The following is a 14,691-nucleotide window of genomic DNA, read 5'->3' on the forward strand; positions in this document are numbered from 1 at the left end:
CATAGATCAGTACCAAAGTCACTACTTTAGTCTTGCTCAACAAAGCATTAGATCTGTGCAACTTTTACACCTAAATTTGCCGAGGACATGGTGAGGAAGTGCAGAGCTATCTGTGTTATAACAGACATGATATGCATAAGGATGTTTGCTATTGCAACACGAAGCATCGGCTCAAATTGCGCACTTTTTTATCATCGTCAAAACCCAGCCATTGTAGTTTGCGTGGTTCTTTAACAACTCGAGTTGCGAAATTTTCGACTCGGTTCGCTAATTTCGCGACGCGAACGCAAAAACATATAAACAGTTGCGCAAGGGCCGCATTTGGAGATGTTTAATGGTTGATGAAAAAGAAAAAAGAAACGCACGCGATTCACGTTTGATAAGCCATGCGTATGCATTTCAGTTTATTGATGATATAATTGCGGAGTAATTAATTAGCGTATGGTGCACACGTGTCATGTACGGAATGAGGAAATTTTGTAATTAGTATTAAAAAATAATTGGGCCTTATTGGGAATGAACATAATAACGCGATTTTCTACAGACTAATAAAAAACATCATTGACAAGCATAGAAATAATATTTTTTGCTACTGATACGTTTCTATGTACGATGATATCAATAGTTAGTTTACTATCAGCTTCTATACTTTGTGAACTGTTCCAGGTAAGATGCAGATGTGCCTACCTAAACATAAAAATGTATGTACCTAATCTAATTCACATATATAAATATAATCCATAGTTCAGAGATCAATAGAACAACAACAAAGTAAGTATACGCCTTTAGAAAGTGACATTTGTTTGATGGGTATCTCCAAGGTCGAATTGCGCAACGGGAATGTTGTGGCCTTACCGTGCTATTTGCCTTCCGGAGATAGATTGCTTCCCGTAACCGCTTGTTAACAAAGAAATATTCATTAAATGCACCGAAGAATCTTTGCGAGTTATTTATGTAGGAACCATTTTTTATAGTCGTAACGAGGGCCTTTGTGCGATTCCACTATTGTCTAGTTTATGCTTATTGATGAATAATCACTTTTGGTCAGAGTAATTAACGCGAGTTTCAAGAATAAGATCCACCACAAACGAGGGCCTTTGTGTAGTCCGCCACAAAACAAAGACGTTATTTAATTAAACCCTTAAGATAAATCGCCATATAATAACACTTAAGAATTTAAAGACCCGATTTTCTAAAATCATAAATTTGTCACAACTTAACAATGTATTGTATTCGTTAAGACACTGTGAAGTCAACGCAATAGATTCGTTTATGGATGATAAAATAGAGAAATACATACGCTTCATTAGGGCGTACATTAGAGAAGCGGAGTTTGACCAAACGGCCTCATTGGTTTAAATAAGCCTTGTATTTTTACATGAATACTAAGACACATATTACAAGTTTATTTCAACTATACGCATTTGACAACGCCACTCAATCAATATATCAATATACATAAATACTTATGCAATAAAATAGATATATATATACGACAGATTCACTGTCTTAAACCTAAATCCGAAAAGATGCAATAATCGACCTATAATATTTTTTTAATTTATTTATACCTAATTTTTTGCCACATATTATAAACGAGAAGAATGAGAATGTTTTCTAAATATTTAATTAATCCAAAACCATAAAAACCTATAAAATTTCAAGCAAGTATAATTTTTAATATGGAATTATGTGATAAAAAAAATAAGTTTTACTTGGAAAATATAATATTGATATTATAATACATTGTTGCTATATATATTGTTAATTTTATAAGATCCAATTTATTCAACTGGCTTTTAATTTAAACATAATTGTGTAACAATATAGTGAGAAATTACTTTCAAGAAATTGTGATTAGTTATCTTGAATTAAATACGATTGGCATCTATGTATTGTATAATGGCTTAATCAAATTTCATCATTATTTCACTAGAAATTTATGAGAACCATTTGCTAACCCAATATATTATATAAAACATATATTTTTTACTTAATTTTAACTTTTAAAATAATGACAAGATTAGTACTACTTATCATATTGTGTCTAATGGAAACATTTAATACAACAAATAAATTTATGCGAAATATATCCAACAACAAAGAACTCAAGAATAAATATATACACGACGACAGATTTATCATCTTGTACAAAGACACTTTGTAAATTACACTTCCAGTTCTAGTTGAGGAGATAAAGTGGCATTTAGTTTCCATTCCAAAAACCTATTTGCATATTTGAAATACTTTTTGCGAGAGTAAAATTTCACTCTCATCATCATTGAGCGAACGTTGGGGCAGACGAGAGTAATAGTTCATTTTGAAACCCTTTGTGATATAGCATTTTATTAAAAATTGTATTCTTTGATCCGAAAATATACATAATGCCATTTCCTATGTGTCACGATGTATTACGATGTGTTATTCAACAGAATCCAGTTACGTGAGATCTCCAGCACTTTCACCAATGCACCCAGCAGCGTGGTCATAAAATTGCGAATAAAAGTGCATTTTATGGTTTGAGACAATGACGGCGATGTAGGAAAAAAGTTGGATTAGACGGAAACTATAGATACAATGTGTAGTTGGGTGTGGTTGGGAATTAAATAAAGATACTTGTGATGAGACATCGACATTAAGCAATCTTCTGCGAAACTTTCTTGAGCATTTCTTGTTTCTAGTGCAACAAGAGTGCATGGTTGGACAAGCTGAAAGTTGTTTTTACTCGCGTATGTGTATGTGACTGATCTTGAGCTCTTGTATATATTGGTTTTTTATTGCAAATATTTTTCAGAACAATAATAATGATAATATAAAATACTTTCAAGTTAATAGTAATAATAATATCAACAGTTATTTAATTTGCATTAATTTTTAGCAGTTAAAATTATTACTGCTTTTTATAAATATGTGTGCAAATATACTAATGCGTTCTTTGTACAAAGTACAAATCAAAATAATAAATATAGTTACAAACACTTCAAATCTATTATCGATTAGCAAATTTACCTCAAATTCAACTTCAAGTATTTGCAGAATCGAATTGCTTTCGCTAAATGCAAAATTTACATTGAAATTGTTTTTTAAAGATAGATTGTATTAGATATATAAAATTTATTCATTTAAAATAATTTCGCGCTCTGATCTCATCTGTTCTTGGACGACAAAATGACGCTGTCTTCAAGCTGGCCCTCTAAGGAGGCTTTTTTATATTAAGCCAAAGGCAAATCCTTGATGTTGGGATATCTACGGCAGCTTATGTGAAGGCCCGATAAGCCAAGGGCAAAGCCACGGCGTCAGACCCGAGGGGTAGGCCCATTAATTGGTGAACTGTTCTTTCTCGGCGACAAATTAAACTACATATGACTTGAATCTATTAGTATCTCCTGAGACTGATGGATGAAAAGGGTTTCTCAGAACCAAAATTTTAAGATTTTTATGATTCAGTAAAATTTACATCGAAAAGTTTCATAATTTTCTGAGAGTATATAGTGAGTTCCGATAATAATTTATTACTTTATTAACACGTACGACGCTGCTGCCTAATAATATTAAATCATTAGGAATAAAGTTTTTGTGTTATAACTTTTAATTACATGTTGCTTACTAAACCGGAATAATTAATAAAATATGCAAATTTTATTACAAATTTAAATTTTATTCTTAGCAAAATATCATAAGCAGATATATCAGATTTTGGCAAGCAAAGGGTTAAAAAATGTGGTTCTATTAAATAGGAACTTGTGAATGCATCTTTAAAGTATGATCCAAAATTTGTATATACTTGACAGAATTATAAGGTACTGTATTATAATTACTTCAATGTCTAATCCACTGGAGAATAAACTGTACATGAAAGTAGTTTAATTTAACTGAAAGTTTTTTTTATATTCATTACCAATAGAAGACATAGCAACAAGTTAGTTCTGGGTTCGAATAACACATGAAACATTTTATTTTTTAATCTACTTTGAAAATGCAAAAAATATTCTTCAATAATTTTCGATTCTAATGTGCAAAAAACGTTGCATATATTTCAAGTTTATCCATTAGTGTTATACCTCAAACTAAACAAAGATCTTCACGCGCTTACTACAAAGCCCAAGACTTCCAGATTACAAATTTGTAGTAAATATTTTGCATTATTATTTTATAAATAATTCAACCAACATCAAACCATTCTAAAAAAATGCGTTTTTAATTTACTGGCCAGAATACAGAACAGAAACTTCAAAGCATATAAATGATTCTAACCTTGAAATGGATTTACGCAGCTGTTTACTTATTTTATTCAGTGTGTCATTTTAATTTTTTTAATAAATGCATTTTTTTTCTTGGGATGTAAATGATATAAAAGCATAATAGACAAAAAAAGAACACATCAACAAATATCACAAGTATGTAAACTAAAAACGATTCTCAGAACAGTTTAGTTAAAAAGTATTAATAAACTTTAACACAATTGATCTGAAAAATTAAGGTTTCAGGCAAGTAAGAACCCTAGGATATTTAAATTTCTATCGTGTCTGTGAGATCAAAATTATTGAGTAATATATATTTATCTTTCCGATCGATCTACACAGATTAGATCTTTATAATGGAATGTTTATTATAAAAAGTCTTAGCCATTCAATTTTAATATATTGATAAAATAAAGATATGCATTCAAAAATTATAAATAAATCAACTAGATATAGTAATCTTTTTGCAGAATATTAGATTACCAGAACTTCATTCTCTAACGAATGGTTTTTGAGTATGCATTATCCTCGGAAACTCTACAATTGTTATCGCTAACCGGTTTTCACTCAAAAATGTCAGTCTATTGGTTACGTGATCGCAATGCAATTGCATTCAGTTGCATGCGTCGAGTGGTAGGTGGTCTTGCAACCTGTCATACGCCAATGCTGGGTTCGTTTCCCATCATCAATGAACACCTCAACCGGCTGCTTTACTCGATACTCAGTTCTGTTCATTGCCTGGTAGTGATAACACCACAGCTGTAGTGATATACCAAGTTTCAGTGCAATAAGTGCGTGTTTAAAAAAAAATCAACGAACATATTATAACATAGCAAAGTGAATACTTTAAATTGTGATATAGTTTTTCAATTGTGTATAACATTTTTACTAAAAGTTAATCGTTATATAAAATAATAATTATAGATATCAAAAATGAATTTGATCAAAAGACTTTCGTTTATATTCTGTATACATTTATATTAATGTTGATATGCGATTTTGTTTTAATGAAATCTCCAGTGAAGATCAATTCTCTCATTATGTGAGCTTTTTGTCCCAAGTGGCGCTTTGAGCAGCTGCGAAAATGTCTAAATAACGACGGATCGGATATCTCGACAAAATCTTGTTAGAAACTCTATGGCCAAGGGCTTATATCTGAGCATCTCCAAGTACCGAATTTAAAATACTCCGGGGAGCCATAAAAGTCTTGATTTAATAAAAAAAAATGTCTACGTTCCTTGCGGGACTCTTGTGTATTGTTTGCGTTATGAGTTTCGTATCGATCGCGTTTGACTTCAATAAAATATGTTCTTATCATTCGTATATTATATAATAATAAGAATTGTATAATTTAATTCAGTATTATAAAGTATAAACTATTTTATATTACATAATGCAACTTATCGTACAATATAACAAGTCGAGCATTCAATCTGTTTAGGGAAATATTCCGATCACGCTTGGATTAGCGTTACATAAGAAATATAGTGGAAATGGTATGAGTTAACTGCAGTTTATCATCTGAATGCCTATTTCTATATAAATAACTGGATCACTAATTGCAACCATTATTTAAACTAATTAGATATTTAACTATATATCGTATAAAAAAAGCATTTCTCATAGAAAATAAATAAAAAAATTGCTCAATGAATATTCGTACTTTAGTACATGTTAGTCAAACAGACAGGCTCGCAATAAGTCGTTATACAATTATTGCATATTCGAGAAGTTATCTCAACGACCTCGATGTAAACTTTCGCTCTCATCACCGAACAGTCTGGTCTCACCAGTATGCGTTTTATTGCAGTTTTTTCTCTTTATAAATCGTCCAGATTTGAGACCAAAGCTGTATCGAGGTCACGCATATATATTTGGGTCAGACCCTTCGTACAATATAATTATATCAAGAAAGTATAAAAAAATATCATCTTGTAAACTTTTATTCGTAAAGTAACTGCCTCAAATAAGGGAATAAATAAGTTTTACTCATAAAGTTTCATTGTTTAAATATTACAGTTTTACAACGTTGCTTTCAAGTAATTTTATATGCCTTTGACTTTTTAATGTATTTAACATAAACCACTTTATTGCAAAATATATAATTAATTTAAACGAGGAGATAAATTTATAATATTATAATTCTGTATAACATAATATTATAAATATACATATACTATTTAATAGTAATATTATAGATACTTATTAATTATTAGTAAACGTAGATAAATAAATAATTATTATCTTTAAATCGTCTACAAGGCTTAATTAAATTAACACTATCAATATTTAATATTATGTAATTAAAATGCTATTCAACTTGAAAAAAATAAACTGTTTCATATGTAATATAATACATAAATTAGGTATTTTCTATTTATTTCTTATAGAACATTTAATCCTTAGACCAGAATTTCGCGTAGCTAGGAATAGATTTTGAATTATCAAACTCCTAAAAATGTCATAGTGTGCGCTAATTAAGAAGTTGCAAGATATGACCATATGTAGTGCTCCTATTTCTTCACATTCCACTGTGACGTTACGCATAATTTTTTTCTCAAGAATTATTTCTCGAAAAAAATGTCAAATCAAGAATTAATTTGATTTTTCTAAAAATTTTATAAAGCATTTTTTATTATATACAATTAAATTTGTATTAATATTTTTAAAAGCTTTACAACCACTGCTCTTTTATAACGCTGCATAAATAAAGGCGATTTCATGCCTAATATGCATACAGTCTCAGAAGATATTTGAATGACCAACATTTTTTTTGCGATTTTCTATTACTCTAACCGGCCGGCGGTTTTATCTATGCATTGGTGATCAAAGTACCCGCTCTGGTAGGAAGAAATTATTTTTATTTTTTGATAATGCGAAAATGTTAAAAATCACATTTCTCAGAGAAATTTTATAATTATTTTTTTTATTTAAATTAAATTTGCACGAATATTTTTAAAAGCTTTACAACAACTGCCTTTTTTATAACCCTGCATAAGTAAAAGGCAGGTTCATGCCTAATATACATACTTCTTGGAAGGTTTTAATTGGAGTCTAGGAATGTCAAAAATATATTTACAAATTTTGAACTTGCCTTATAAAATAAAGCAAAGCTTAAATAATAAAATATATAAAAAAACATTCTGAAGGTGTTTGTGCCAGATGTTTGAAAAAAAGCATACTTTCCTGGAAGATAAAAAATATTTGAATGACCAACACTTTTTTAAGATATTCTATTACTCCAACCGGCCGGCGGTTATATTTTAGCTATGGTGATCCAAAAACCCGCTTTGATAAGAATAAATTACGCATAGAAATTGACAGAATGAACAATGATTAAGGGCTATTTTTTATATTGTTTTTTGTAAAGTAGCTGTTATTGACAGTTGTCTCATGATTATTATTGACAGCCAAAGGGTCTTTAAATTTTTTTGTAAAACAATGGGAAAATATCAATTCTGAGCTAAGCTCGAAATTTCAACGGGCAATTAAAGAGAAATTACACAATCGAATAAACCATACATCGATGTCATTAATTAAATATTTGAACAATCCAAAATCAGCCAAAAAAAATAATGATTTCTCTAGTTATTCTTCAAAAGCAAAAATGTGTAATATAGGAAAAGAACTTATTTAAAGATTAATTAATGGCTCGACGAATTCTAAGGACTCTCGAGACTCCATTAAATCATTAATTGAAGAAATTGAAAATTTATCATTATTATTTCACTATAAAATTTACCGAATTTATAGTTTTAAAAACGTTTCATTTTTAGATTGATTCAAATGCAAACCCTTAAATTTATCAATGTATGAATAAATGCATTTATACTACTTTAAAAATAACTTAAATTTTCTTTTTATATGTATAATTTGACAATCATATCAATACGGATTTTTAATCTAACCGAATATTTCTCCGGAAAAGTAATCGATCGCTTGTTGACTGCTTCCTAAGTAAAGTATTTGTGTAAACCTAATATAAACGATATTGTATTTAAATGTAAAGCTTGATACGAATTTAACTTATTTCAGCAAATTTTAAGCTTTTTATAATAATAAATTTATGGTATCTGATTCACGTTGAAGCTTTTAAAATATTCATTTTGACACTCGACCTCTTTAAGCTTTATTTTTTATCTAGACGGCCAATCTAATTTAATTTGCTAAAGAAAATAAGATAACTTAATTTACAGTTTTTACAATTTGTTTATTATACACGTATGACGTGATGCGCTCAGATGAACCGCATCATCTTTAAATAACAATCGGAAGTGCATTGGGCAATTTACCAATGAAAGTTGCATAAAAAATATTGCATTGGTTGCGTTGCGTGATTGCGATTTCTATTACGAGCCGCATATTGCAACTGCGTTATACTGGTTATAAACTCGTGAAATAATTCACTTTCTTAAGTCAATGTGACATTACAAAATATTTGTCGAAACGCGTAGACGCACTGCGTTTTGCACGCAAATATAATTGTCTTTTCATTTGAAATTCATAATTTTGGCAATTAACATACTTGTCAGTGTTTTCGAGGAGTAATTTATTTTTAATTATTGCAAAAAACAGGGTAAACGGAATATGTAATGAAAGGAACGGAAGCTTCATATGCTCACATGTCGCCAAATCCAACAGAATAACTAACGAGTGGTAGGCATGTAAATATGTTACTATGTCTAGAATTAATATCAACTATCCATGCTGTATGGTAAATAGGAATTTGCATAAATGTGGAACTAATAATCATTAGCATTTTACAATAATATTTTTTTTACATTAAGTGTGCGTCCTAATGAAAGTTTTGTTAGCTTGAGCCAAATATTAACAAATAGGCACCTAAGCACATGAGAATATTTTAAGAGAAACTATGTTTCACCTTAAATGCTTAAAATAGTTTAAAAGAACATTTTAGTCGAAAATAAATATATTTTAACGAAGTGGAAATAATTTTTAGAGAAAACTTTATCAATTTATTATCTAATTGCTAATAGTAATTTTGAACAATAAAAATAACTAACTGCACTATACTCTCTGGGAGTTGTCCAAACCGAAGTTACAACTGAAGTCGGCCGAGACCTACGACTTCGAGTAAGCGACCACACTACAGCAAATTTCATATGCCGTCCGGACGGCGGCTTCTGTCACGTACAGCTGGCATATTTGCGCGCGATCGAAAAATGTGTCAAATAATCGCAATTTTTAAATTGTCATAATATTAAAATTACGCTACTGATAATTATAAAAGTTTGTGTGGGCACTCACCAATACAATATCAGTAAAAACTTTTCGGTCGTAAATATTAAATTCACGAAAATCTTTATCGGCTTTCGCAAAATGCCATAAGGCATAAAAATGATACTTCAGAATACAAACACTACATCTGTGACTATCCTAGAATTTGTCGCCATCGATTCTAAATAAGAATTCGTTATGGTGTGACATTTATATAAACCGATCTAGGAAAATACATAAGGATATTCGAAACGATTTTTTATAACAAAATCAAATACCACTAATTATTTTTTAATTATTTAATTTTATATGAAAAAAAATATAATAACGATATATGTTAGAAGAACATACTATCAAAAATATAATTAATCCCTTTTGGTGCCCTAAAATATTCAAAGTCCCCGATAAGCATGTAATATTATAAATTGGTCACGTGACCACAATACAGCGCTCGACATGCGTGTTAACCATAGGACACCTATGCGCATACTGAAATTGAACCAAGTTAATCGTTCTATCTCAGTTTGCGAAAAACCATATCATTATCTCTCTCACTGTCGTCACTTAACACGCGAGAGAGCGAAAGGGGAAGTATCTCACCGCTCGCGCTCGAAAGAGCAGCTCCAATTTCGGTTCCTTTGACTCCGGTCCGTTTGCCGACAATGTTCGGAAGCGCTCGAAGCTGGCCAAGTCGACCTTGGCCAACCTTGGCCAACTTTCAGAGAGTGTAGTGCAGGCATTAGGATATATTAATAATAAAAAATTAGATGTTTGGACAAGATATTAAAAATAAATAAAAAGTATCTGAGAGCTATTATGGAATATGTGTTTAATAGATTCTGACCGCTTACACATGATGCAACTCTGCTGTAAAAATAGCATGGATATGATTTAAAATTATACCATTTATGTATTGCTTTTAAACAAGCCATTGATTATATATGAGCAAACTGAAAATATAAGTATGTATGTTACAACTGTAAATCCCAAAAAAAAATACAAGGCTCGACTTACATCCAACGCAAATTTCAGTCCATGGTCATTTGAGAATAATTGTAGGGTAAGGCAAGGTGGTGCCCTATTTAAATTGTTAATTGATCCTATAGCAGAAAAAACCTGAATCGCAATCAGAATATAGTTTAAAAAAACAACTTCTTACGCAAGAGAGCTCATTTTAAAAATAAATGCATTCTAGCCTTTCTGAATATTAATGCCAAATTATTAAATAAAAGTAAAAATTTAAGACTTCGCCGAAATTAGTTGTTATCATAGCTGCAGTAGACTTCTGAAGATAAAAGCTTCATGTAAGAAGTCAGCGCTTGTGAGACGTAAGTTATCACTCAAAGTGAAGGAAATAAATTACAATATTAATACACAAGATCTTTAAAATCATAATAAGAAAATAAATATATATAGAGGACTTGGAAAAACTGGGAAAAAAAATATTTATTTATTACAAATCTGCTCATCATAACTAGATAGGTTTTTCTAATATGTCATGATGCCCTGAAAGAATAAAAAATCGTGACAGGCAAGAGTGTAGGTTATTAGTGAAGTTTTCTAACTATAGTTTTAAAATATTCGTATATCGAATAGTTAACGATAAAATATTCGAATATTTGAATATATTCGCAAAGTTACAAAGAACCGAAAAATATAGCTAAAAAAATAAATACATACTTATGGTAACAATATAATTTATCAACACTAATAATTTTAATTTTCTAAATACTATAGTATTAAATGTCTTGAACTTTAAATAAGTACGAAGATTCATTTTAGTTATTCCTGCCGCAAAAAATACTCATCTAGTTGCTGTTGTCAGCAATGTGTTACTAGTATGCTTAAAAAATTATAATAAATCATTGACCATTGTTATTGTACTTTTCAACATTACTAGAAATAATTTTAATGAGATACAAGATTTTATTTCAGACATTAAGAAAGTCCATATCTCTAATATTAACATTAAAAATGAGTAATTTCTGGAATTTCGGCAGTTACATTTTGAAAAAAATTCTTGCTTTTTATAATGTTAATTAAGCTAAATATTCAGACCATGATTTTTTATGTGGTATTTAAATATACTTTGAAAAATACATTAATAATTAAATGGCACCAGTGGCGTAGCTAGGGTATGTGCCGCCCAGAGCGATTCTTAAAATTGCCGCCCCCCCCCCATACAATTTTTGCAGGGTCATAAAATCAGCATTTCTTAAAATAATAAATTGGTTATTATTAAGCTCTTGTTATTCGTGGATTTATATATGTTGTAGTGCATTCAGTATTAAGAACCACACTAGACGATCCCATCGCGAATATGCCGCCCCCAAGCAAGTGCCCGCCCCCTCCGCCCCACCATAGCTACGCCACTGAGTGGCACCCAAAAACTAGGCTCTTCAGACTCTTCGCCAGGTGTAAAACCTTTTTATATAAACGTTAACGATTCATATCAACGGAGTACCGTCATTTCTGTCATTTTTATTTGCTCATATATAATACAATACCAAACATAATTCCGTTACGTTTTTAGTATCATAAATTATGATAAAGTATTTATTATAATAATTATAAAAACTTTTTAATCTAATTAAAATTGTATTAATTCTGTTAGGAACATTACCGTTAATAAATATTAAATAAGCAGCTAATGGTCGATTTGAAGCGATTCCGCATTAAAGGCAAATGCGCAACTACATGTGTAATATTAATACATATACTTCATTTAAAATGCAAATGTAGCTCAATAGAGCGCATATGATATGTGAAGCAATATACTATTTAATTCAAAAGTTCAGTAGCACCCAGTGATTTTAGGACCCTTTGAAAATCCTTGAATCACTCGTTCGATTAATGGCCTTGCAGTTACGTAATTAGTGATAAATTGTCAACCGTCCAAGATCGTTGACTTTATAGATCGTATTAGAACCACTTTCAAAATTGACATTGTTGACAAAGTTAACGTTGCCATTCAATTTGTTGATAATAAAGTAAGATGTATAAAAACAAATAGCATATACCACGAATAGTATGCGGAAAGAAATAAATACCAAGTGAAAGTTTTAACGTGACTGTTCAAGCCCACATTTTCGGATTCTATTAATTATCTCACACTTCCTGGAATTAGTAAGTATATGTAACGTGTTCGAATTTACAGGTTCTACGGTGTAATATGTGCTTAAAATAGTAGTAAAATGATAAACAAACCGTCGAACGTTACAATGGTGTCGTACGCGTGTGTTTTAATATTTTTGGTGACGATAAACTTGGTGGACTGTCAATCGAGTGTAAATGTGCTGGAAGATATTAAAGTGTCGCTGAATGGAGTTCAAAATCTTACGAACTATAAAAAGTTAATAGAGATCAATAATCACTATAGATGGAAAGAAGATTTATACGCAAACGTGTCTTCAGACTGTTCAAAGCAAGTTGGAGAATATTTAAGGGCTTTGAGAGATGACAGACAATGGGCTGCTAAAAGTAAGTATAATAACATATATAATCTAATATAAACTAGATCAATATTTTAGAATAATTAATTACATCCTCGAACAATAAATAAGAATTGTTGTATCATTTCTTAAATTTTGACTAATGGCTAATTAAAAATCAGTACATAGTTTTACATATAAATTAGTTTAATCTGAGTTGAATTGGATGATCATTTATCTGATGACAGTTAAAAATAGTATCATTTTTATCCTTTATTATCTATTTTCTAAATAAATTGATTATTTAAAATTATTCAAAGGACTATAAAATTGAATTTATATAATATTTATATATAATTTATTATAAATATGCTACTTAAAAAAAATATTATTGTCTATCTGTCAATATAATCAATACAAAATAAATTAAAACATTATTTTAGATTTTTTTATAGATCGAGTGATAAATAAAAGTATAAATCTGTTAAACAGCGTTTATAATTAATTTATCGTAATATAATTTTAGACCCTTGTATTTATAAATTTTAAATTTATATAATTGGATATAAATAAAAATGGAAATTTATATTAAATTACTTAAATTTTAATATGTAATATATAATAATTCATGAGTCCTGAAAAGTATTTAAATATTAACGTTTAGTTAAAAATTTAATAAATTTACTCCATTTAAAATAAGGCGAATTTCCTTCAAGAGATTTTCTCTAATTGTAAATTGCTTCAATTATATACTTACTTTAATTGCAGCAATTTCAGAAAATCTTACACGATAAGAGAAGTAATATATATATGAATTGTATATAGAGATATAGAATTGTATAAATATTTATAAAACCTAAAGCAGAATATAATAAATATTCATGACATAAAAATATATTCAAGAATATTGTACCCCTAACAAATTCGTTTCTTAAATAATCAAATAAACCATCTCAACCCCATTAAGGAGAAAAGTAAATTTTGACTTTGTTTAATTAAAAAGTCAAGTAACTAAAGTCCTTATTCTAAAATAACAACTTTTAAAATAATTTATCTTAAAGAAAATGTAACTTTTTAAATAAGTAAAACACTCGAAACAAAATGAATTCGTTTACTTTGGTAAAGTTTAAAGTATATTATTGTATAATAATTTACAATATATTTTATACAATGAAAACTTAATGAGGTTGAAAAGTGCGAATCGAATTAAAATTCATATTTTTATTAAAATGAACAGAAATTAAATAATTTCAATTTAAATGTAATATACAAATCAATATCGATATCAAAATTGAAACCCATCTATAAGCTAGCACAGATACAATAGGTCTACGTGAAAAATCATCTGATCCGATTCACTTTTAAATAATATACGTAATATTAGTTTTTTCAAAGCACTGGGCTACGAGATTATCCAAAAAGGGTAGAGCTTTCCTTTTTCCGATCGCGAAAAAGGGTCTCATCCTCCAGGCCTGCGAGCACAATGAATAGGGTCCTTCTTATCTTATTGAAATATTGGGATACCGAAGAGAACGATCGTTGAATTGCGAAAGGGAAAACGAAAGCTCTCAGATCGTGACTAGTCCTGGATGGAAGTTTTTTCTTATTCATTAATTAATTCATTTTTTAACCACTCGCAACTTGGGGTCACTCGGTTATTAATTTTGCAGATTTAATTAGGGTGCTCTCGAATATGATTTTCCTCGTTTCATTATGGAGAATTTTGAAGCGTCTCGAAAAATTAATGCTTTAATTAAGAGGAAGGGATTTAATTACAGGCA

This window comes from Plectrocnemia conspersa, unplaced genomic scaffold, assembly GCF_051122295.1.
Source record: "Plectrocnemia conspersa isolate PC_06_02 unplaced genomic scaffold, ASM5112229v1 ptg000004l, whole genome shotgun sequence".
In the NCBI taxonomy this organism is placed as follows: Eukaryota; Metazoa; Arthropoda; class Insecta; order Trichoptera; family Polycentropodidae; genus Plectrocnemia; species Plectrocnemia conspersa.